The sequence below is a fragment of the Sinocyclocheilus anshuiensis genome, unplaced genomic scaffold (assembly GCF_001515605.1).
Source record: "Sinocyclocheilus anshuiensis isolate Anshui unplaced genomic scaffold, SAMN03320099.WGS_v1.1 scaffold1561, whole genome shotgun sequence".
Classification (NCBI taxonomy): Eukaryota; Metazoa; Chordata; class Actinopteri; order Cypriniformes; family Cyprinidae; genus Sinocyclocheilus; species Sinocyclocheilus anshuiensis.
Window position 1 is genome coordinate 318,798 of NW_015536630.1, and position 589 is coordinate 319,386.

The window sequence follows — 589 nt, forward strand, 5'->3', positions numbered from 1 at the left end:
TAACTCAAACGAAGATTTTTAACTCAAACCGTTGCAGTCTGTCAGTCATATAATGGAGGTGAATGGGAATTAAGTCTTTGAGAGTCAAAAAAACAGACACAAACAAAACCAAATTAAACCCTGCGGCTCGTGACGATACATTGATGTGTAAAGACACGAAACGGTCTGTGCAAGAAACTGAACAGTATTTATGTCGTTTTTTACCTCTGATTTACTGCAATGTCCGAACTGTCCCGAGCACGTCCTGAGCGCGTTCGCGTCTTCTTCTTCAGCCGGCGCGTGACGCGTCTTCTTCTTCTTCTTGCTTTACGGCAGATCGCAGACTTCTAATTGGATCATGATTAAAATGCAGTGGTTGCCTCTAATTTTAAATGGAAAGAACACAGACAAAGCCTTATTTTGTTTATATGAAGAGATTTATTTTATTTGTGTTATTTATTTGATTTGGGGCTTGTTTTAAAATTTCAATGTAGTTTTGTTATTTACATGTACATATTTAAATTTTGTCATTTAGCAGATGCTTTTGTTCAAAGCGACTAACAAATGAGGACAATAGAAGCAATCAAAACCAACAAAAGAGCAATAATTT

At 36.5% G+C, this 589-nt stretch overlaps 1 pseudogene; it reads right to left on the minus strand.

Moving 5' to 3' along the window:
* The window catches only part of LOC107653954 (E3 ubiquitin-protein ligase SHPRH-like), an 18,213-nt pseudogene that overhangs the window by 12,862 nt on the left and 4,762 nt on the right, over positions 1 to 589 (minus strand).